Raw genomic sequence first — 24,878 nt, 5'->3', positions numbered from 1 at the left:
CTGCCATAGGCAAGGACACCTCCCACTAGAAGAGGTCGCTCAAGGCTTCCTCCAACATGGCCTTGAACACCTCCAGAGAGAGTAGGTTTGCAGAAAAAAAATACATTAGAATATATACAAATCTTAGTATTTGTGTGTACTGAACTATGAGTTCCTCCTCCATTTTAAAACTGATCCTAGTTAAGGATTACATTTAAATGGTTTCCTTGAATTTATCAGAAAAATAATTCTCTTCAAATAGAAATATATGTATAATGCTTTGATTTGGATACCAAAACATCAGCAAAGTTAAGCAATATAAAAGGATATAATCATACCAAAATATGAAAGTAAAGTGGTACAAAATACAAATTTATGAGAAATATCAGAGATTTGGTCACCTTTCCCTAGAGAGAGATTCTTTTTGTTGGGAATGGAACATTTTTTTCTCATATATTTATATGATGTTCCATTTCACTCTCAGTTTCTGCTGTAGTTTGCTGCTGCACTGAAACCCAGTGCCATAGAGATTCAGCCTTAACATTCTTTTAAAAAGTACACTCGAAATTCTGTGGGTGTGTGGTAAAACTGTATGCAATCTTCAAAAATACCCTTATATAAACTATTGTTGTAACAGTATTTTTGATGTCTTTTCCAAACTGCAGAAGATTTTACTTCCTAAATGCTTATTTCTTCATGAGAGATCTTTTGTGTTTTACCCACAGAAATTTCACAATAGCCATCTTCTTAACATTTAGAAACTTCAAAGTATCACTGTTTTTATTCCTACATTAAAATGCCTTTTTTCCTAATCCTTATTAATGTGTGGAGTATCAGTGCTACAGAAAGAGAGCTGTTTATTCTTTCAGAGCAGCACAAGCTGCTTTTCCCATTCTTGCTGTGAACTGCTTTGAACATCATTTCCATTGAGTATGCCAACTTTTTGCATTTTATGAGCCAAGGCCTCCTAATTTCATAGCCATCTTGCATCACCATGCAAGTTCAATTTCTATTTTATACCTTAAGGATTAGAGTGATGAAATCTGACTCGGTTACCTTAAGGCTAAAAAGAGTGAAGTTTTGATCAATGATCACTGTCAGCTTTAGCACACATTTTCTTTAATCCTTGTTAGCATGCTGGAGCCATTAGGAGTGTTTTTGCTGTACTTAATTTAGGGTTTTATACTGGACATAGCTGTTAATTAATCATAAAATTTTGTTCATGTCAACCATGTTTTTGGATGCATTAAAGTTTCATTAAATATGTTGTGTGTTCAGCCATGCTTTGAAACTCAGGTAACACTGCCTAGCATTCATAGAGCAATTATATATGGCTGTCAATTTTCTGTGAAGGTCCTTGAGCAATAACTTTGTAATATATGAAATAGAAAGCATTGATTTTAAGTAAAAATAAGCTAAATCCTAGGACTGAAGGGAATAAGAAAATAAGTATAGAAATTTGACAAAACACCTCTAATTGCAACCTTTGCAATGGTGTCCAGTGACAGCAAAGGGGATAACAGACACAAACTGGAACACAGGTTGCTCAATCTGAACATGAGGAAAATCTTTAAGTGTGACAGAGCACTGGAACAGGCTGCTCAGAGATGTTGTGATGTCCCCTTCTCTGCAGATATTCAAAACAATCCTGAATGAGAACCTGGGCAACCTGGTGTAGGTGAACTTGCTTTAGCATGGAGGTCAGACTGGATGATCTCCAGGCATCACTTCCAACCCTTACCATTCTGTGATTCTGCATGCCCAATTTATCCATCTCCTCCATTCTTTCAAACACACGAGAATATACACAAGGAGAAATCTAAAATGTGAACAATCCTTGTTTTCAAAGAAGCAGAGGTAACCAGAATATTCTTGGAGCTTATCCTATGCTAACACCTCATCAAGAGAGATGTTTCACTCTCATTCTGACCTGTAGATCATTCGCAGTAAATCACCCCTTTTACCAATATCTAACAAACCATAAAGTGGTTTAGCAATGCAGATTAAAACTTTCCCACAATCTGAGTGAGATTACTAAACTAATTCTTGCAATAGGGATTTTATTTGACTTAAAATGGGAAATCAGTTCACATCTCCGAGATCCAATTCCATGAAGCTTAACATCATTCAGCAGGTCGTGAAATTTAGTTACTAGTTAATCAAGGATCCTGACATAGTTCTGATTACATTTTAGTATTTCTTAATTGACTGAGGTTTTAGCTGTGTTTACAATTACTATGCTGTTAGTCCCTTTGAAATAACTTTGTTCCCTTAAAGCAACAGCACCCCTTCATACTAGTTTTCTACTTAGAATTTACCTTTATTAAGGGAGTCCATGCAAAATCTCCATGCTGCAAGACTTCACAAGGTTGGCAGTTGACTGAGCTGGCAGACACTCAAGCCAAATGTGCATACCAGCTTTAGTCCTGACAGAGTAGAAGGAAGTGTTGTAGAAGAACTGAAAAAAAAAAAAAAGGTTTAAATGAGGCAGGTATAAAACAGACATGTTGTTGTTTCAATGACTAGCATGAAAGAACTACACATTCTTCTAATGCAAATGCAGCCTGGGACATGACTCCTGGTTCAAGGAAAGCTATCTTCTTTCCAATAATTCCTACCACCTCAAATGGCCTAAGGAAAGTTTCAGGTCCTGTATTTTTTTCAATTATTTAGGCTACAACAAATATGTGGGTTTCTTATACACGTTATAATTTAAGCATGACTTTACTAAAACCATGCCATCCCATAGACTACAGTACAAATGTGCATGCAATTCACTAGCTTTGAAAATGACTGAGGCTATTATGTTGATTTAATATTGAAAATCTTTAATTGAAAGGGCATTGATTTGTAGACCACTGTAACATTTGGATGCCTACAACCCTATTGGTATTTTTAAATTTCTTAGCAAATAAAACATGGGAAGAACCCAGTGTGGGCTTCCTTTTTCATGTTTGAAAACATATCTTGTGCCCCTCAGTTACACACTGCCTTTTTAAGAACAATTGTATTTTGAAGTATTTAGATTACAACACTACTGTACTTGCAAAAACAACAAACTTGAAGCCAAACATTCACATTGTTGTCCAATACAGAATCTGACAACTCTTTCCCACATCTACCTTGGTAATAATTTACAGAGCACATTAATATTAATCCTTAGAACATACAAGAATGTACAAGAACTTAAAATTATTTTTACTCCATATTTTCTGTCTGATTGATAACCTGAATCACAGAATCAATCAGGTTGGAAAAGACCTAAAGGATCAGTGAGTCCAACCTACCACTTAACCCTTCTAATTAAGTAAAGCATGGCACGAAGTGCCTCATCCAGCCTCCTTTTAAACACCTGCTCTGCTGCCTCCCTGGACAGCCCATTCCCATGGCCAATCTTTCTGTGAAGAATTTCTTCCTAATGTCCAGGCTAAACCTGTCCTGGCACAGTTTGAAACTATGTCCTCTTGTTCTGTCACTGGGTGCCTGGGAGAAGAGACCAACCCCTACCTGGCTACAGCCTCCTTTTAGGTAGCTGTAGACAGCAATAAGATCTCCACTGAGCCTCTTCTTCTCCAGGCTGGAAACAGTAGAGATCATTTAATTCCGTACTTGATTAAAGATTAGTGGAAGCTTCATTATTCTACAGCAGGGAAAGCTTCATTGCCCCCCAAAACTGTACGTTATTTGGTTGTCTACTTTCTGGGAACTCAATCTTTTTATCATGTTGCACCATAAGAATGGGTGCGAGGGATACAAGAGCAGCAAAGACTTAATTATTAAAATAAAGCTGTGCACCACATCAATTTTTTGTTGTTAAATATGACACATTTAAGAAAGGTTTAGAGCATTATGTAGTTCAAAATAGCTTTCACACAGAGGCAAATTTTAAAATGTTATCACTGCCAGGAAGAACATTTCACTTTATGTATAACTTTCTTCTGCTATTTTACTTACAATCACATCACTTAAACATCCTCCTACACAAGCTTCTTCTCATACTTAACCTGCAGCCATGGTGACACTATTGCACTCCCATTACAAAAGAGACAAACACATTCATTCTCAACAAAACAAAATTTTCTATAAGAGTATTAAACATGACCTAAAAATCACTTGTCCAGAAGTTGCTTCCAAATTAAAGATGGAGAGAAGAAACAATGCATGCTGGAAAAAAAAAAAATCATATTTTATTCCATAATTTCATGAAACTGAAACAATATTAAAGATACTCTCTGACATTAATGGGAGACAAAAGTCAATATTAAACTTGCTGGTTTGGTTTAACCCACTACAGATACCTAAATTTTCCAAGAAAAGTTCTACTGGAAGAAATATACATAACTATACGGATCAGGGAAGAAAGAAGAATAGGATAAAAATAATAGAGGCTAAAAATAGGCAAAGTCTGAATAAATAGAAGGAAGGATGACTGCATAAAAAGAGGCAGAGATAAAATGGTTGGTAGAAAAGTAGAAGTACTAATGTGAGATTAATTATTTTGTGGGAAAAAAAAAAGATAGCAAGAGAGAAGACAGAAAACTGAAAGCCCAGCACAAAAATGAGGGCTACATATATTTTTAAAAAATCTCTTTCTAGTTATTCTTTTCCCCAAGAAATATTTTGAGATTACAACTGCAAAGTTTATCCATGAGATGTTAATTCCATGAACATAACAGTTAAAAAATCACTAAAACCATGCTCCATTAGAGTACTGATTGCCTACAGCCATAGGTTAATGAGTATCTTTCTAACTGGTGAGTCCTGCACGTAAATAAGCAATGTGGATCTCAAAAGGTTACAATTCTGCTCCAGCTGAATGCTGACTGTGTTATCAGTATATTTTGAGATACTATACCAGGAAAAAAAAATTTCCCTTTCTAAGAGCAAAATTCTAAACAAGAAATACCATTTTTCTTATAATGTAGCAATGATCATGATGACAAAATAAATCCTCTTTAAGAAAACAATATTAACCAGCTGAATTACTGTGAGTGGAAGCTCCATCTTTAATGTAGGCATACAATTTTCATTTCCAGCAGCAGTTGCTAGGATCCATTCCTGTTTCCTAGCAACGCAATTCTAACCTACTTTCCCAGTGCATCTCTTAGAATGAACAAAAAGTCTTTTTAGAAACAAATCTTTAGCTCATATCAATATAAGTATATACATGTAATTGCAAATTGAATATCTTTCTAGAGATGTTACTGAAAATACATTTTTTTTTTACTGAAATTAAGTGAAATGCATGTAAAATCAGTGATGAAGTAATCCTGAAGAACAGCAGATTTTTGATGTTCCTGTAATTCTGGGGTTATTTTATTTTACAATGTAGAAAAATATATTGTTGCATGGGGAAATTTACTGGAATATTTGAGCAAAGAGCATAATGAAAGCATGACTTCTTAAAATAGACAGTACTCTTTTTTATGATTGCATTGGGATCCTTGGAATGCAATATACTTGGTATTAAAAAAAATGTAACACTTGGGCATATTCTGAATTACGAAGAAACAACAACTGAATAAAGATGCCTCTTTAGAAATTTGTAAGAAAAGATACATGCCCAGGGAGCAAACTGTACTCCTCATTTTCAGTTCCATTCTCGTAACCATTGTTTAGATATAGCCTTGGATAAATTAAAATTCTCTAGGGTTTTTTGGTTGGTTTGTTTTTTTCAGGAGCAGGGTGCTTCTGCCCTGTAGCTTAATTAGGCAAGAACTACAAAAGACTAGAAAGACAACATTATTTGCATGTTAATGGTCTTTCATTTTCACTTCTCATCAAATACACTAAATGATCCAATATAATAATCAAATTATATCTCACACCACAATAGGAGCATCACAAAGTTCTTATGATATCAGTCTGCAATGGCAAAACTATTGTATGTTCCTTTTGAGAATTTATAAAGAAAGCTTGCATATCCCATGTAATTTAGAGAAATCAATCTATACAACGTCATTACATTTCTTTTCCAGCAGGCATTCCCATAACTTGCCAGCAAGATACACACTTCGAATTCAAAATAACTTAGCAGGCTCAATGAGATTTAGAAGGAACATTACTTAAATTTAAACATGTAACAATGCATATCTTGTCAAGCCAGCAACATTAAGGTGGCAGGTGACATAACAAAACAATGCTGACATGTCCAAATTCTAAAGCATTTTTCCTGTTTCTAAGCATTAAAAAAAAAAAAAATCACTGTAGATTAACAAATACAAGACTTATGTTCTGTTCTTATTTTTCACTTCTTACTATAAAGATGACCACTGATTTAGTATTTAAAAAAAATCCATTAATGTTGTAAAACATTACTGAACATTAATGTGTTATTTGTTACTAAAATTCTGTGGCTTTCCTTTTATTTAAACAACGAAACGAGAAAGAATACCATATGATATGTGACATGATATACAGAAAGGAAAGTTTAGGGCTCATTGGCAACATAGAAACATCTTCCCAAACTGTTGATTGAAATATTTGTGAAGCTTGAACACTGCTCTGATGTATTGGCAATTTAATTGCAATTAATGATAAAGAATCAGCTCTAGAAACATCTCACAGTTTATGCAAAATTTGTTTTAAATGGAAAAAAAACCTCTTGGTCTAATTGTACAGACAACAGACTCCTCTAGTAACTCTTCCAAAGAAATGTGTAAGTTTACCACTCTGTTGGTGCACCTGTGTTGAATAAGAAGCTACTACATGCTTGCAAACGATATATTACTGATAAATGGATAACTCGTGGTTATAACACCAATATCTGACATTTTACTTGTTTGATAGGCACTGTGTGGTATTTAATACATGAAGTTATCTTTCCTAGGTATAAACTCACCTTCCTGAGACAGTACCGACATGAGAGATACCATCACGGTGTACAATTCTAGATGTATAATTCTCACTGAAAGTATTATCTCAAATGCCAACATTGCTATTTCAACAAAATCACTTTCAATGTACCACTGATTATGAACATTTGAAGGACATGCAGTTCTGACAATGGAAGGAATTCTGGCATATGCAATTCAGTGAAGTTCTTTTAGGAAAAGATTTACCAATATTATAGCTATTTTGTAAAGATTAATATGGTAAATTGTTCTGAGGAATTCTAGAAACACCTACCCCACAAGACGTATTAAAGGTCAGGGTAACTGCATGCAGGTCTTAGACTTCATTAGATTAATCAGTTGTACTCTGTAAAACATCACAAACCCACGGGGAAGAATGTGAGAAACCACTGCCTTTCCAATATTATTTTCACATTATTATACACAGGGAAAAAAAAACAACAAACAGCAAGAAGACAGACAGGAATATAAAAATGTGAGAAATAAAAAAATAGATACACCTAATTGCCTTCCAAATCAAACACTTGAAGATTAAATTAAATGGTTTTGTAAAACATGCCAAGTCTTGTCGCAGAATCCAACACCTTCCTTAATGCTGTCCACAGAAATAGACTAAAATATCTTGGAGCTGCATTAAGAAGGAAACTACAACACTGCTTACACAGATGTGTTACCGAACACCTGAAGAAACATGAAAAGAGGCTGATTTAAATAAAACAACCCTCAGAGACAAAAAAAGGCAAGGGGGAAAGTCCTGCTCAGAAGAGAACTGAGAGAGTTGAATTTTCTTAACCTGATGTTGAACGTAAGAATATTTACAATTCTTTTATCATAGGAAAAGGGACATAGCTTGTAAGGGAAGAGAACCAATGAGCACACTTAGAAACCTCTCTGTTCAGTTTTATGCATGAGTCAAAAATTGACTAAACTCTGAATAATTGTCAATATATAACAGTTAAAACCAAGTATTTGAAATCAGAAAACTGAACATGACACAAATTTTTTCCTACTGTGGCTATGACATCTTTTACATTATGGCATAACATTCCTCTGTCCAGTGTTTTGCATACAACACAATAGACTTGAAATCAAATTTGAAGGTATGCGGGTTGACTTGGGACACTAAGAGCCCTGGTCTTCTGATACAAAATTCAGTCTACAAGTTTCAAATGTGAAGATCAACATCTGGGAATAAGTTGTTCAGACCAGAGGGTGATTTACAGAAAGAAGTTACATTGTACCATTTTGTACAATAGAATCTGAGTGCATCGAATTATTAATGCAATGGAAGTCTAACATGTAGAATCATAGAATCATAGAATCAACCAGGTTGGAAGAGACCTCCAAGATCATCCAGTCCAACCTATCACCCAGCCCTAACCAATCAACTAGACCATGGCACTAAGTGCCTCATCCAGTCTTTTCTTGAAGACCCCCAGGGACGGCGCCTCCACCACCTCCCTGGGCAGCCCATTCCAATGGGAAATCACTCTCTCTGTGAAGAACTTCTGGTATAGCATCTCTGCAGTGTTACAAAATCCTTGCCATTTAGTAACTGAATATTGGAATGGTATTGTTTAAAGCTTTCTGTTGGAGTGTATTAATTCTTGGTAGTTTTGAACTAATATACGAACTCCATACTCGCATGAAGGGATTGCAAGATATCACCAATACTCTCTTTTGTCCTTGTACTCATTTAATACCTACAGAATCACAGCATTAACCAGGTTGGAAAAGACCTCTGGGATCAGTGAGTCCAACCTATCACCTAACTCTCCTAATTAACTAAGCTATGGCACGAAGTGCCTCATCCAGCCTCCTTTTAAATGCTTTCAGGGATGGCGACTCCGCCGCTTCCCCAGGCAGCCCATTCCCATGGCCAATCACTCTTTTTGTGAAGAATTTCTTCCTAATGTCCAGGCTAAACCTGTCCTGGCACAGTTTGAAACTATGTCCTCTTGTTCAGTCACTGGGTGCCTGGGAGAAGAGACCAACCCCTGCCTGGCTACAATCTCCTTTTAGGTAGCTGTAGACAGCAATAAGGTCTCCACTGAGCCTCTTCTCCAGGCTGAACAATCTCAGCTGCTTCTTATAGGGCTGTGCTCCAGCCCCCTCACCAGTCTTGTTGCCCTTCTCTGGACATGTTCAAGCACCTCAACATCTTCCTCAAATTAAGAGGCCCAGAACTGGACACAGTACTCAAGCTGTGGCCTAACTGGTGCTGAGTACAGGGACAGAAAGAATTTAGCCTTAGCATATTTACTCTCAGGTTACTGCAGTATGCATCAGAAAGCTGCCACATATTATATTTTTCCTGGAACTCAGAATAATGCTTTTATTTTATTATTATATCCTCTCAAAGCTCATTCTCACATGAAATATCTTCATTGTTGTACATATTCCTCATGTCAGTTAAGTCCTTTAAAAAATATTTCTTATTTCTGGGAAGAAATAGGAAACTTCACTGAGCTAAAGGCAGCAATTCTGGAGCTATGGAAGTAACAACCTTATGATGGGGTTTAATAAGACAGATTTTGATACTCTGAGATCATTACTGCTATGGTAACATTGCAATATTTCATTGCTTTAAAATTGTTCACTGAAGAAATGAGATTTCACAAACTCAATTCAAGGAAAATACATGCATGCACTCCCACACAATTGAAAAATAACTGCAGCCTGAACAAAGAATCTTTGGGCTTCAATTAAATGGAGCACTTTGAGATATCTCTTCACAATTTTAAACATGCTAGGAAGAATTTCACTGTTATTTAGCATTGCTTAGTCTTAAACCATACATAAAGTATACAAAAATTGTTTACAAGAGTAAGTCCTATTGACATAAGTTACATAACTATTTTTCCTGTTACTAGGTTCAGGACTTAGTGACAACATGATTTGGTTTCATAGAGCAGCACTGAAGAGACTGCTATGATTCATAGACGGCAGAGTAGACACGGTAGGCTGTTTATCCATCACCAGATTTAGAACTGCTGCTGTCTCTGCTGTTAAGGCACCACTGCACTGCAGTCAGGGACTGAAATGTCAGCCTCATGGTAGGAAAATCAACAGCAGGACTGAAAAGAAAGGTATGGGAGCAAGCATTCTTGTTTCTAGCCCACACCAAGATCTGCACTGACACTATTATTACCTATCCCTGATGGTTTGATTAAAGATGCAATTAAAGTTCCCCATTGCAGTATAGACTCACCTTGACTTCAGAAGCAAGATTAATTCCCACTTTATCTAGAAATTAGGGAAATTATCAGAAGATGATATATGCTTTGAAATATTAGAAATACAACGCCTATTACTTTGCCAATTTTTCAGTTTTATTCAGGGACTACTAAATTTAATACAATATTGACAGAGTTTTAAGAGACACTTTTTTTTTTCTTTTCTATATGCACTATTTTGTGTTTGCTGAATTTATTTTTTTTGTGTGTGTGTGTTTTGTTATCTGTAACACCTATTTTCCCTTAATTCCCTTAAGTGGGTAGATTCAGATTGGATGTTAGGAAAAACTTTTTCACCATGATGGTGGTGAGACACTGGAACAGGTTGCCCAAGGACATGGTGGAGGGGCCCCATCCCTGGAAGTTTTTAAAGCCATGCTGGATTTGGCTCTGAGCAACCTGAACTAGTGTCAGGTGTCTTTGCCCATGGCACAGCAGTTGAAACTAGGTGATCCTTGAGGTTCCTTCCAGCCCTGACAATTCTATGACTCTATTCTGAAAGTGTTAGGATTAACTGAATTTTCATATTGGCAAAATTTAGTTGTACATTGTCCAATTAGTTATGAAAAAGCTACTTCTGAATTTAGACTATGTCAAAAACAAAATCCTATCAAAACACTCCCAGAATAGGAGTAGGGTTTATCCATCCTGTTAAGTGACCTGTAATCAGCATCTCTCAATCCTTTACACCCTGAAAAGAACTCTTAAAAAACACAGTGTGTTTACGTCCTTCCTATCCTTCACTCAGTAGAAAATCAACAGTTCTTGGTATCTGTTTTTCATGGGTTTTCATTTTGTGCTCAAGCTGAAAATTCAGAGTAAAGCCTAGCAGTCAAAATCGCAGCCAATTAAATCTTTAAGGTAATGTATAGAATCATTCTAACACTTTAAGCACATTATTCACTACAAAGAAATGCTTTTCAGTGATTGTTCTTTGAAGTTGAGTCAAAACTCCTTACTTTCAGGTCTTCTGTTGTTCCAGGCAACAATATGTCTTCTCTGTTTCTAGCTGCCTCTTGTCACCTTTGATTCACTGTTTAAGCCATTGATTTCTTCTTCTTCCTTTTATACCATTATATTGAATATAGCTAATTTAAGAGATAGGTGGTGCAATAAAGTGAACACTCACAGTCTAGACAACTGGCTGTTACTTTCGTTCCTCCCATCCCTCAAAGACTTATAATAAGATTTGAAAGAAATTTGAAAGCTTGTCTTGTCACCTCCAAATCCTTTCCTCCCATTTCAAGTATTTCCCAATTCTTCTCTCATTCATATCTGTTCTAATTCTTGGTCCTCTCCTTTCTGCTTATTCTTTGTGAAACCAAGAATGCAAATACTTATCCTTACAAACTTAATTTCTTGTTTATTTCCCTTGCAGTTAACAGTTCATCTGCTTTTATAATTTTTAATCCTTCTATGTTCACCTTCCAGACACTGCCACTTGCTCCCTTTTTCCATCAAAAATTCTGCAGTTCAACTTCTGTTTCTTAGTTTTCACAGAATAAAACTATTCATATCCAAGTGGCAAATTATCACTTCTTAGATGATGTGACATTAGTGGTTAAGTTAAGTCCCTATTGTGCATTATGCTCTTCAAGTGCCTCTGGTCTAGAGGTTTTGTTGGCCATTGTTTCCCATGAGGCTGTCCTCTAGATTCTTCTTCCACAAAATGCATTTCTCCATCATTACATGAATATTCCACAGGCCGCCAAAACTGATCAGTGAGACTCAGGGAAGGTCAGTCTCCTGAAATTGTTTATCAAGCTGAATATTAATCTACTCCCTCACACACGTGGTCTTAAATTATATTTAAATAACAATCTTTTTGATGACTGACTTTTTGTACTGTATTTGTTTACATAATAGCATGCCACTTACAATTATGTTTGAAATAGCATGAAAAATACAGGTAAGTAAGAAATCTTCCTAGGATTCTTTGTCATTTAGTATATATTACTTTTCGTTATAGTGTTGGAGGTCAGAGAAAATCTTGCAAATATGAAAAGGAAGGTTTGAGGAGTCAAGAAAATGAAAAATACCCCACAAGATCAGATTTTTATTCCTCACCCTGCCACAAAGCTTTTGTGTTTCTGGACCATTCACCTGAGGCAAACCTTTTGGATGTGACACTAATTGTACACTTTCTGAAACAGAATGTAATGACCTCATCTACACAAGTTACCTTGAGAACAGTGAAGTGAAGGTCTTTTAGAAAAGGAAAGTTTTAATTCTGTGTCATAAAGGTGGATCATTGCCAGAACTAAGTAAAAAAATATGCCATTTGGTAACCATTGGCATTTCATCTTGCTATGAAGCAAAACTACATTCAAAACAGTAAATACTCTTCTAAAGATCAAAATTTTAAAATGGAATTTAACAGATAAAATATTTAATGTGAACACCTACAGAGTTTCAACTCAGAAGGTTTTACTTTTCCATTTTGATTAAGTCTTAAAGGCAAAATCACTACAAATCTCAAAACAGCATAATTTTCCTATTGAAAATAAAACTAGGATTACTCAAGTGCTCTTTTTCCTCTTGTAAAGATATTAAAGAATACAAACACATTAAAATTGATCATTATTTGAAACATTTTGTTTCAAACAGAAAAATACCCCTCAGGATTTGTAACTGTAATACACACATAATTTTCTAACTTTTGTCTACACTTGACTGTACAACTGGAAACCTTACTTCATAATGAAAATAGAAGTGTAGATGCATTTATATACTGAAAACAATTCCACTTGATCAATAACTTTTTAAATATCATTGACCTCAATTCAGGGTAACCAGAGTTATATCCACACTTAAATGATCAGAGGATGACAACTGGTATAGGAAACTCTTATACACACCTAGCTCCAAAATAAGCAGCTACATCTTAAATACTCATTGAATAGTGCCAGGGTGTTACATGGAAGGCTGGGTTTTGACTTAGTCCCACCACGGAAAAGACCACACAAAGGATAATGATAAAACAGTGTTTGTATTAGCCTAAACTTCACTATTATGTTTGCAAAACAGGACCATAAGAACTGTTGAGCTTGAAAGAGACCTCTGAGGTCATCAAGTCCAACTACTTGCCTGGAGCTTGCAATCTTACCACTACTGCTAAGCCACAGCATATACTTGTATTATTGCTCCATCTGAAGCTGTGTTAAAGCTAGTGGGAATTAACTGCCCTGATTCTAAATTAGGTGAACAATCATTCAAGAAAGAGAGAATAGCACATTACTGAGCTTTTTTTTGGGTTTTTTTTTTTTTTCATTGCCATACAGCTATTCCCTATATATGGGTAGGATTTTGCTATAATCCTGTTTATAAAAATAGCTTACTTAATATTGTTTCCAATTTCTTTCAGGCAAGGGAAAATTACTTTTAAATCAATAATGCTCCCAACAGATATGCTACTTGTGCACATAGTTGTGATAAAGTAGTTATTCTCATGGATATTGAAAATGTGCCCTTTTGTTCTAATTATTCATTAGTAAGGAAAGCAGTAGTTTGACAGAATGAGTTAGTAGTCATGATATAGTATGAAAAACATAGGAAAGTAGGAAATAATTTTAGGACTTCTTTGTCCTTCATTATGTATTATTTTTTGCTATAGCACTGTGAGTCAAAATCTTGTGAATATGAAAAGGAAGGTCTACCAAGTCAGGGAAACAAAGAAACTGACTCAGCCAATAGAGAGATTGAAGCAAATCTAACATAAAGATAAATGGAAATTTCTTGCAGAAATAATTTTTTTCCTGGGGCATTTTGATTTCAGCAAAACACCACTGCTTGGCAGGAAAATGTTTCACATGCAAATTACCTTTGCAAAAAAGAGAAAGAGCAATTTTACAGATGCACAGGTACACTCAAAGAGATTGATTTGACACACCACATCCTCATCTTTCTTCATCTGTGTTACAAACATCATAGATTTTGGCACCGCAGTGAAAAAGACTCAAGAGATTCATGAGATTTCTCCCTCAGATTAAAACTTGGAAGGAAGTCAGTGAAATAGTTTATGTTTATTATCTACTTTATATGACAGATATAAGGGCTTTAACTGAATACAAGTAAATGACAGAAATATGTTATCCGTACTTTCTAGCTGCCTATTATTAGGTAGAGCCTAAGGTTTTATTAATAGCTCAATAATGTCAAAGAAAAACCAAATCCATCCATCCAACCTATTTCAAAAAGTATCTACCAATCTTTCACACTATGCTTTTCATTCTTGTTTCTTATGTTGGTTCATTCCATTTTTATAGTGCTATCTTTGAAATAATTGACAGCCTTATACACTGGCATGTGCCCTTTTGTCAGAATATTATCAAATGCACAGACTAATAACAAGAAATCTTTCAATGATTGATGTATATTGCTAAAGCTTTTAGCGGTGGTAACATTAATGAAGATACTCCCTGAGATTCCTTCACAAAGAATATATTTATATAAAATTGGACAGCAACTATCAGTGCTCTATCTGAAGTACTGTTTCTTCATACATGTAGGAAATGACCTGAGAAGTACAATCTTGGAGATAAAATTACGCAAAATTATCAGCCACAGGACATTTAGGATATTTATGATGGAAGGACTAAAAGGAAAATTATTAAATAGACTGCTTTAAATGAGAGCTTTCATGCTAAAAATAAGCCAATTTGCTTCAATAAATCCTGAAATTAATTTTAGTTTTCATAAAACACTTGGTATAACTCACATTTTACTTTTTTATACATCTAAATTGCTGTTATTTATCCTGATAGAGCTATTAAAAGATAAAATAATGTGCCATCTAAAAATCACATATAAATTAAATTATCCAGATTTGTGATATAGGTAACTACTGCTCAGATGGTATCTAAATCTCCAACTGATTAATTTGAAAACCTAAATGAAATTACTAAGGTGGGATGCTTGTCTCCATACAAAGCTAATGGACAAAGTTAAGATTCCATGTGAGCTGAACTCTATTTTAGTTTTGCCACAGAAATCAGGCCATCTACAGGTCTCTTCCAACCCTGATGATACTATGATACATAAGTTCTGAACCTGCTAAAATGCACACCTGAGTCAGATAAAAGAGGAGCAAGCAGGTCCTAAACTACAACCACAAATAAAATCATTCTTATTCATGGAGCAGGAAGATAAGGTTCTGTATGGGGCATTTTAGCTGAATGTATAAAATTAAGTGGTGTGAATGCCTCCAGAAAGGAAATATTCCTTATGACTCAACAGTTACTTTGTTTTTTTCATAGACCTATTGTAAAGTTCAGTATTGCATGTTTTCCACTCAAACTAGAAACCTGTAAGTAGGCATGTGACACTGTAGGACAAACTTGCAGAAGTACATGTCCTTCTCAACATCATATCCTACTATGATGCAATCATCATCATTATCCTTCACTACTACCTAAAAAGGAAAGAAGCATAGCAGTCAATGATACATGAAAAGGCATTCTGCTGAGATCTGTGGTTTTGCTGAACCTTGTCATGACCTTGAATGCAAATCAGTCTGGGTTGCATGTAACCTAAAGGTTTATTGTTGTAGTTTGCTCCAATCTTTTCCTAATAAACCAAATTAAAAATATCTCAGGCAACTCATTAGTTAGAGCACAATACATTATCCCCTTAATCTGGGAGTTGCCAAACGTCTTCATTATTCTTAAAGCAACATATGCTGTATAATATCTACTGTACCACAGGAAAAAAAACAATCAGTCTAGTTCTCTGTGCACCATCTGCTTAAAGGGCAATGATAATCTTGTGATGCATGCAATCTTGTGCATCCTGCTCACATTTGTTTTCCACCTTGTGGCATCCATCACTGAAATAATGTTTACTTAGTCCTGAGATTTATCATTCCTTTCCCCTGAGTATTAGAGTTATTAACAAAATTAAAATAATCTCGTTTGCCATAATTGGGTTGTCTACAACATAAATGAAAGTAAACTCCTTAGAGAGTTACCTCACTGAAAACTCCACGACTAAGAAAATTCTTGGTGTTTGTATCAAGTGTTCCATGCAAAGAAATTGTTTTTCTTCAAGGAACTTTCCAGTAAGTTGGTGTAAAAATAGCATTGCTTTTGATGTTTCCATTCCATAGTAGTGTATTTTTGCCAGCCTTTTTTCCTTTTAAGACATTATGTAACATAAAGACTATTTTCTTTTTTAGTACTCTTGTTTGTTCAATGCTTTATACCTAATCAGAGCCAACAATGGCTATTTCATTTACATATTTTCCATAAATACACATTTCTAGGGGTATCACTAGACTCACTAAGCAGCACTGAAATTGTTCCATTTGTCACCATGCTGTCTGTTTCCTTTGGAAACTGCAGTTCCACACCACTCATTAGTCTCGCATCTCCCTTATTCAATGTTCTGTAGGCAGTAACACAATACTCAAACACAACATAGGTAAGAACTAACCTATTTTACCTACCATATCACCCCAGTTACAAGCTATCTGGAAATATAAGATGTTCACTTTTAGAAGAATATATGTGTAGTTGTTTTAATTATTAAAAGTTTGTCTGTTTCCTACTCACAGGATAAGTACTCCAGGGAAACAGAGAATACAGTCCACAGATTTAAGCTGCATTATGAATTCTCTTCTTGCATCAAAGTGACTATACTGGTCTCTGACAGCAGATTTTGCTGCCTTAGATGCTGGAAGTTGCTGTTCTAAAGTACAACCTTTTTGCTAATTTTTTAGGAAGTATATTTTAAATATAACTTTTCCACACACTAGTACATCAATACAGATACAGTGAGACTCAAAGTCAGGATACAAACATAAAGAAAAGGGCACAAACCTAAACCGACTACGGCAATACAAAAGGAAGCAAACCTAAAATGCTGACACAGTTATTTTCCAAATATATGTATAGGGTAAGGGGAGATTTAAAAAAAAAAAAAAGGAAGCATTTTCCTTCACATTAACCTGACCTCTGAGAATTCCAATAAGAGAAGAAACTCCTAAGTAGGAGATTATATTTTTTTCAAATGTTAAAAGGTCTATCATTGCAGCAAACACTGATGAGTAGCTGAACTCTCTCCTCAGAAGGTCATGACTTTGGTTTATGTCCCTATGTTTATAATATGCATGGGAAGATAGGTAAATAATTCTTCAGGAAAATCCCTTTCTTTTTTTGAAAATTGTCATCTTCTACCTCCTCTTTGCCCTTCTTTACTTACATTCACTTCTAATTTCCATCTTTATATGTTTTTATAGTTATACTCCGAGAAAAGAAGATGTGAAAAACAGGTGTACTGATCTGTCAGATCTTACCTGAAATGTAAAGTCCAGAGTTGTAAGGTTTAGCAGGCATCTTAGCTCAGAGGAAGATTACAAAACAAATCTGTTTAAATAAACACAAGAAATGAGAGAAAAAAACCAACAAACAAACAACTTATTGTTTGCATTTAATTTGAGCATCTTTGGTAGCACACATCTCTACTCCAAATATTCCAGCTGTATAATTGACTGATCTTGCCAGAACTAACACACATATCTTTTGGCACTCTCTAAAAAGAAAGTTGAACTGTGAGACTATTTCACTGTAGACATTTTGCCCCAGGCTCACATTATCCTAATTTTAGGTAAACACCGCTGCACTTAAAGGAATCTGAACAATTTCTTCACACACAAAATGACTTTGTTGATTTAGCTAGGAGCTTGTCATCAACACTTAACGAAATTGCGTGACTGTTTTTGAAAGCTGACAAAGACCATTTCTTTTCACATGCAAACTGTGGGTGTTCTTTCTCAGACTTACCTCAAAGCTGCACTTTTGCAGGAAAAAAAAGAAACAAATGGCATTTTATTTAGCTTTTCTACCTTTAAACTTTATCAAAATAATTTATATTAGGCCAGTAATCAACTCCTATTTTATTGGCTATCTCATGACTTTAGGACAGTCAAAGTTCCAGGAAAAAAATGTAAGTATGATTAATGATGCAGCAGACTGTTATGATAGTAGTAAAGCACGCAGCCATGTAAACTCATGGAGGAACCATTCTGCAATGATGAACTGCCACTTAACACAAGGAGATTAATTTCTTTAGAGCACTAGGTGTACCACATAGGATACTCTGTGTCACATATGAAATTCCTTTGATCCTAGCTGGGGCTAGTTATTAATCTGGGTACAATTTAGACTCTTGGAAACAAGTCTATTTCTTTGCAGACATGTCTACATGGGCACGATACTGGGATGAATTACTCAGTTCAGGCTTTGTGCAGTCTTACATGGCTGCCAGATGAAAACTGGCTTAAATCCCAGTATCTTGAAAAATACCTGATGTCACTTTGTGATTGCATGTGTTTGACTTTATAGATGTAACTTGACTCCTTCTTTGTCAAGTTAAAATGACACCAAATTAATGGTTTCACATTCTGCCATAAGTCTACCACTAGAGAATGCTGACGATCTCCTTTTATTCAAACTACACTCCCTTAGATGTAGTAATGCATTGAAAGGTGTTAGAGGCTACCATCTCTCTGTGTTCCAAACTTACCCTAAGTTTAGAGATTTCATATGTGAGGAAATGTCTGGGTTTGTTCCACTATTGTACTCCACATAATAGGAATAATGCTATGCATGTTCCAAGAAAGGAGTTCTGGAAATCATGTTTTCAAAACACACTGAGAATACAAAATCCCAGGTAAATGTGTAAAGAGTAACCAAATAACTCTAAAAGGTATGTTATTGCTTTCTGTCCAGGTATCACCTGAGGGCCTGAGAAGATCCAAACTGTGAGCCTGAAAACTTTCACTTGAAAAAGCAACATACTTTCTGAGTAATAAATGAAAATAGGCCTGTAACGGATGAAATGATGATGCCTACAGAAAGTTATAGCATGCAAACCCACAGTTACAGATGCTTTCATCATGAAAAGGCTGAATTTGGTTTAAATCTACATGAACAAATTGATTTTCCCTAGAAATCACAACAGGTTTTCCTAGTTCTCGCTTTATTCCTCCAGTGAATATTAATGGAGACAAACTCTTTGTTTCACATCTACATTTTCCACTGTCACAGGGAGATATCAAACCTCTGAGTGTTTGTGACCTTTTTCACTTTATGAAGAGAGAAATACCTGGAACATCACATCATGAGAGAAAAAGCAGCATACTAATAATAGTAATGAGAATAATTCTTATGTCAAGGGTGAATAATGAAGGAATCTGAAATGAACAATAAATTTAAATCATCTTACATGGGAACTTCCTAAAATGCTCTTAAAGAAATAGCAGAAAAAAGCCTCACAGACCAAGTTATAGCTGAACTTTACATGAGCTGAGAGGTACCATGATTACATGAAAGAAATGCCCAATCTCCTAACTGAAAACTGCAATAATTCATCAGAGCAACTTACACAATTCACAAGGTCCTACATGTCAATCTTTTCTCAAAGGTACTTCAGATACAGGCAGGCTGCAACATGAATAAATCTTACAATCACCTTCCTGCTATCTCTTCAGGGGACGGTAGACCCCACTGCATGACCACACATACCTTGCCATGGGATCTTGTGATGGAAGACACCTGCATTATAATTACTCAACAAATGATCGTCCAGAAGACTCTATGAAGCCCCCTATCTCTTACTTCAAGAATTTCCCCTACCTCTTCACGTTACCAGCTGCTCAGCATCAGTTCACTACTAGTTATAGTATTTCAAAGCATGATTGCTGGTAAGGTAGCAAAATAAGAACAAGCCCATGTGCAACCTATATATGGGCATCTTACAGGTAAAACAAAACAGATTCCTGAATGGGTCCCAAGCATCATCACGTTTGTAGGTATTGCCAAGGCAGAGGCTATTGCAGTGACACTTCAACCAGCAAAAAGCCACAAGCTGAGTAACAAACCATTTGCTTTTAATGCAATACAAATAGAATGCAATGTATGCTATGACTGAAATGCATTAGCCCAACTTGTGCAGAAAATTCCTTGAGATCTTAATGACAATCTGTGTTCTTAACTGAACTAGCATCTGAAGTAAATCTCATTAACAGAACATTAAGATAAGCATTAATTAGACAAATAGACCAGGCTGTCTCATTGACAGTACAAACTGTGTTCAACTAGAGACTGAACTGGTAGCTGAAGAACAACAACAGCAATTTAGTAACATCACAAGAAACTTTCAGATTCATAAATGGAGAGAGTAGCAAATGATTTAACACAGACTTTTAAGAGCAAAGATATATTTTTATATTTATATTACTTCCTTAGTTTCCAGGAAAAAAAATATGTAAGGAACCTCTGGTAGGAGCATAGACTGTAACACTGTTTCTAAAGAGTCAGAGTTTGTGACAAATCACTGTAGTCCTTCCGTGAGGCAGAAAGCATGGATTTCAAATGGAAAATGTCTACAGAACTCAAGGAGAAGCAGGATCAGCAGGCCTCTCTGTATTAGAAAGAACAGGTAACATTGCTACATCAGATAAGAGAAAATTTGTCCTGAAAGATGAATGCTAAGATTTTGTAGTCAAAATGTTGTAACTTGTGTTGGATTTATAACTCCAGATTCATCCAATTTGCTGTACTCTTTAATGCCAGACACACACACATCAGCAGTTTCATAAACCAACGTGGCTGTTAAACACAAAGCAGCAACTTACAGAGTCCATAAATCCAATCAAAGAGACACCAAATGTTCAGTCACATAACTTCAGTGTTGGCCATTGTGGAGGCTCTCAAGACAAGCAATAACTATTTATTTGGATTATGATTAATATTAAACTTTTGTATCAATTTAAAAGCTAAATATTGGCTTTTCTATCACATTTTGAATATGTAGATATACATAGCCTTTACAAGGGAGTTTTTATTAAAAATTTCATAGTTGTGTCTTTTGAATTAATATCATTATCCCACTACTCACAGCAATGACTGCATTTAAACTGAGCTTTATTTGCAGTCAGTTGCATAGATATTAAGAGAGGCTGTGGTAAGGCTGATGGCTCTTACTTTTTTGAGAGCTCAAGGTAAGTAACTATGTCCTCTTTCAGCAGTGTTTGAAAAAACAGCTTCGTGTTAAGTGAAAATTCAGTACCATATTGTGTAGCAATATATAGCAATATACTTCCCAGAACATAAAAATATAATGTAACATCCTAGGAGTACCATATAATATAAACTTTTAGGTATGTATTCTGAACATCACAAAATCTGATAATTCCCTGTTTTCCTTTTCTGTGCACTTGAAAAACTCTAAGGAATAAAGATATTAAACCCCGTAATTATCCTAGACAGTTATGGAAATTATGTTAGCACTAATAGAAGCATGATGTTGCCATTAACAGCTTCCATTCTCATCTTTCATAGGAGGAAAAACATGTTTCATTTTCACACTGACTGTGCTTACTACGTTATGCACTCCATCCATTAGTTCTCAGAACACTTTCATGTGTCTTAAACAGCATTTCTGGGCCAGTTTTGCAGCTGTGTGTCAGAAAGAAACAATAAAAAAGACATGATCTTACTGGATTATTACCCAAGCTGATCATGTCTTCGAGACTTAAAAGGTTATAAACAAAGTGATTTTTTGCAATTACAAATACTATATGGCTCTGATGTGTTTAGCTTGTCAAATCCTTTAAAAGACGAGAAGCGATCCATCATTCTTTTGTAAAGAAATTATTCACTTGGAATGTCCAAAAGAGATTACCTGTTCCATTTTTATGTCAATTTGTCTCAGACTGATATTTTCTTGCATGTCTCCTTCCTTCTCGTGTGTCACCATAAAATTATGCTTGGTAAGTAGTGGTAATGTTACTATAATTTAGAATAAATTTTCAAAGAAAAGTTCCTCCTCATAAGTTTTATGTTCCAGAGGTAAGGAGGCATCTTAGAAAACTTCTTGAAGCAGAGACAGAAGGTGACAGCAGAAACACTGTGTAGCTCTTAATCACCACTGCTCAGTTAAAGTTCTGAATACATAAACAAGAGGTGCTGCTTCCCTTTTGCTTTACGCAATTCACACTGTGTTTTCTTTTCCCACAGAGGACCGCAAAGTTCAATACATAACTTGACTGAGGCATCTATCTTATGAAGACAGTCTAGAGACCAGGCTACAGACTAGTCCAGAATTAAGTGCTGTCCTGTGAAAATTGGTTCTCAGTGTACAGAAGAACTAGAGATTAAATAACAAAAAAAGAAAATGATAGAATTATCTGAATTGGAAGGGCCCTTAAATGATCATCTAGTTCCAATCGCCCTGCCATGGGTAGAGACACCCTCCACTAGACCAGGTTGCTCAAGGCCTTCTCCAACCTGGCCTTGAACACCTCCAGAGACGGGTCATCCACAACTTCCCTGGGCAACCTGTTCCAGTATCTCACCAACTTAACTATAAATTCTTTATAATATGCAGTCTAAATCTACCTTCCTCCAGATTAAATCCATTCCATCTTATCACACAACAAGCCCTTGTAAAAAGTCCCTCCCCAGCTTTTCTGTAGCCCTTTTTAGGTACTGGGAGGCTGCTATAAGGTCTTTCCAGAGCCTTATTCTCTCTAGGCTGAACAGCCTCAATCCTAGATATTTCTATATTTGTGGCTGTAGATATATCTCAATAAGCTTGTAGTTAAGGCATTCAACAGGTTATTGAGAGACCTGGATTCAGATCTCTGCTATGGCTAATATTTATTAGACATTCTATCCCCAAAATTCTCACTAATAGATTCATACATATATTTTCTGTAAGATCCGTTTACAAAACTAGAGACACATTTTGGAGTGAAATTATGACAGTTTAAATAAAATACAGGATTCGGTCTTAGCTTTATAATCAGCAAATATCTACATACCTCCAAATCAGCCCATCTGGTTTTCATTCCTGTTTCATTCAGGGTGGAGGTGCATATTTATCTACTACCACAGAAAGAGTCTAATGACTTATTCAACATTGATGGTTAACCATTAGATCATTAAAATAAAGCAAGAAATCTACTCGGTGAAAAAAATATGGAATGTTCAGGTTCTCAAGAGTGAATAGAAGTACACTTCAGCTTTGAAAATCAGCAACAGCAACCAAACCTTTTCTCATTTCAATCCAACAGTTGGTGAAGAATGACATAGGTTTACATTAAGCCCCTATCCAAAGTAGCCTTGCAGTAACAGACTTTTGACTTAAACAAGTTACGTAGGAAATGTAATACCAGACAAAAAAACACACCCAGAGTTCAACTTCAACTACTTGACCATCTCCTCATGTAATTACTTTATGGTTAAAATGCTGATATGTGGTTCTAATATAATGTCAAGAAGTCAGAAACAAATAGTTCATGAATTAGAAAAACAAATGAAATGTGTTTAATCTGTCATTCTCAAATATTTAGGATTCAGTGCTCCACTCAGAAATGTCTTCAGTGTCTTAAAGTTTCTCAAATTAAGTATAATGAAACAAATGGAAACCTGTTATGTCTTATTAAGCATAATTATCAGGAAATGTTAAAATTAAGTACAGTAATTACATGAATTTTTGTGATTGTTTGTTTGCCTATTTCAAATTGCTTTCAAGGAAATATTAAGTGCAAATGAAAGACAAATTTCCTCCTGGAGATGTAGCTCACTATAAATGCTAGTGTTTTCAAACAAGAGAAACACTGGTTTCATGACAAAGTGATAGGCCTTTTTATTTCTAACATTTGAAACCATGTTCTTAAAAGGATGCTAAAAACCTGATTTCAAGCCTTCAAAATAACATAGATCCAACTTAGATCTGTATTTGTAGCATCTGAAGAGATTTATATTGGATGCTTTACTTCTTTTTTGAGTCCCTTAAAGAGCTGAGCCTCTCTAAAAGAGTTCTTTCACTAGAGATGGACAGAGATTTTTTAACTTGTAAAGCACGTGCATTCTAGAAAATCTGTGTGTAATCATAGCTGGTGGCATAATACCGTTTCTGTCATATTTACTGGCAATATTTTGTATTTCTAGTGCTAAAGCAGTTAAATATATTACTGCAAATAGACAGCTTTCAAAGAATTAATAAAGGTATCTCTGACTGGCAAAACAACTGTCTAGACTACCAATCACTCCTCCCACTTCTGCATTGCCTAAAATATTGGCAATACTACCTCTTCACTCCATTTGTTTCAACAACAAATTTTTCTTTCTTGGACAGCTAAAGAATTTTTCCTTCATTACATGTGAGAAAACTCTAAAGACTCTATGTGCACCTATTCTGACACAGTAACGTAGAAACAGTAAGAAGTGTATATGGGTATTAAACATACCTGCAGTGTTATCAAGCAACTTTGGGAAGTGTAAATAGCAAAAAAAAGATCCATACCTGTATTGTTTTAAAAAAAATTATCTTTCCACAAAGAGGCTATTAAGAAGCATAACAAAAATTGCAGGCTTGAACAAAGTATTATAATGAGTTTTTCCACTATTTATAGAAACTTCAGAAAACTTAAGCACAGCAGGGGTCTATTTTGTCATTAGCTACATGACCAGGATACTACACAGTAGTGTTAATGCCACTAGCTTTGAAGTAACCACATTATTATGGCAAAATACCATCTGGTATTTTGCCTTATTACACCATAAAAGACATTTGCATGCTGTAGTTACTCTATTAAGCTATTATCAAAAGGTGAAAATGCTAAGCAGATGTTGGGTTAAAATGTTTATACTGCATAGACTTCAGACAAGCTCATCAGAACTTCACAGTTATTTTCTCCTACAAATATTAGTACAATGTAAAGTAAGTGGACAGAATTTAAATAAAACAAACCAAAACCACAGACAAAACAAACAACTCACCCACCCACAACACAAAAAACCAC

At 35.3% G+C, this 24,878-nt stretch overlaps 2 long non-coding RNA genes across 5 annotated transcripts in view; both read right to left on the bottom strand.

Annotated features, from left to right (window-relative positions):
• The window catches only part of LOC135178126 (uncharacterized), a 65,515-nt gene extending 48,974 nt beyond the window's left edge, over nucleotides 1-16,541 (bottom strand). For all 4 annotated transcript variants that reach the window (XR_010303365.1, XR_010303366.1, XR_010303369.1 and 1 more), the window contains exons 1-3: nucleotides 16,512-16,541; nucleotides 7,108-7,179; nucleotides 2,298-2,437 (exon numbers count right to left, since the gene is read on the bottom strand). This is a non-coding gene — a long non-coding RNA (uncharacterized LOC135178126). The remainder of the gene's footprint in view (nucleotides 1-2,297; nucleotides 2,438-7,107; nucleotides 7,180-16,511) is intronic.
• Nucleotides 16,542-17,357: 816 nt separating this feature from the next.
• The window catches only part of LOC135178127 (uncharacterized), a 56,586-nt gene continuing 49,065 nt past the window's right edge, over nucleotides 17,358-24,878 (bottom strand). The window contains exons 2-3 of the long non-coding RNA XR_010303370.1: nucleotides 22,893-22,953; nucleotides 17,358-17,430 (exon numbers count right to left, since the gene is read on the bottom strand). This is a non-coding gene — a long non-coding RNA (uncharacterized LOC135178127). The remainder of the gene's footprint in view (nucleotides 17,431-22,892; nucleotides 22,954-24,878) is intronic.

This window comes from Pogoniulus pusillus, chromosome 9, assembly GCF_015220805.1.
Source record: "Pogoniulus pusillus isolate bPogPus1 chromosome 9, bPogPus1.pri, whole genome shotgun sequence".
Lineage (NCBI taxonomy): Eukaryota > Metazoa > Chordata > Aves > Piciformes > Lybiidae > Pogoniulus > Pogoniulus pusillus.
Note: the sequence above shows the minus strand (reverse complement) of the source record. Positions and strands in the feature narration are given on the sequence as shown.